The sequence below is a fragment of the Protobothrops mucrosquamatus genome, unplaced genomic scaffold, assembly GCF_001527695.2.
Source record: "Protobothrops mucrosquamatus isolate PMUCROS unplaced genomic scaffold, P.Mucros_1.0 scaffold2098, whole genome shotgun sequence".
NCBI lineage: Eukaryota > Metazoa > Chordata > Lepidosauria > Squamata > Viperidae > Protobothrops > Protobothrops mucrosquamatus.
Window position 1 is genome coordinate 201,625 of NW_015388200.1, and position 1,155 is coordinate 202,779.

Sequence of the window (1,155 nt, forward strand, 5' to 3'; positions counted from 1 at the left end):
GTTCTCGCCTACATCGTCCATATAGGACGACTCGGGAACTCAACTCCTACCCTGGGCAGCTCACCTATCCCCTTATGCCCAGGGGAAAGGTATCAAGCCGTTTGACAGCTGATGCTGGCTGTCAAACCGGCTTTTACGCAAAACAGGCGGGAGGCAGCAAACAGCTGCGACCGACGAAATCGCCTGCCACCGGAAGTCCGCATAACTTTTCTTGAACATGAACAGAGGGTATATTTGATCAGAAACTTTTATGTCCTCCAAATGAAAATGAAGTAAAAGATCCTTTGGAGAGGGGACTTCTTTACTGGCACCTCTTCTTTGGCCTGACATTCCTTCTTGCACTTAGAGTTTACATTTTAATGGCTATATATACAGTACCAACTTTTAAAGGACACACATTGGAATACAATGGAGATGTGCCATGTTCTGGTAAACATTCACTATATATATATATATATATATATATATATATATATATATAGTTCTCCTCATTCTTTTTTACTTATTGTAATTTAGGGGAAAGGCCAGTAGTTATCTTTGTACTTAAAATAATGTGTTTAGTTCTACTGAAGGCATGAAATCAGGCTGTAATTGTATAGTCCTCAGTTAGAAGAACTAGCTAATCCACACCCCACCCCATTCTCCTCTTCCTCCTCCACCACTTCCTCCTCTTTTTTGAAGCATCTTTCTTTGTTCTTTACAGTAGATAAATTTATTTCTTTGTTGAAAGGGTCATCTGTTGAACAATTCTTGAATAAACTTTCTGTTTTTAATTTGCTCTTGTCCCATTGGTCAGATTTGAAAACTGGAAGAAAAAGGAGGTATCAAATAGAATGAAGCTGTAAACAGATTTGATCAATTATCACAACAACAACTGGATTTATCTCAACAACAGCAAGATTTATCACAGAAACAGGAGGATTTTTGTGTGAGTGTGGCAACTGCTTTTAAAGGGCTGGCTGACTACGTAGATGCAGTAGCAGAAAGGGTGGAGGAGAATGAGGAAAGAGCGGAAGCAAGTGAACATAGACTTGAACTTGTAGAGGAGAGTTTGGAAAATGTTAAAGGGGATGTGTTGATTGCTCAATTTCGTGATATGGAGTTTGCAATTCGGATCCGTGGGTTGGCTGAGGACCCAAAGGAGAACTTAAGACA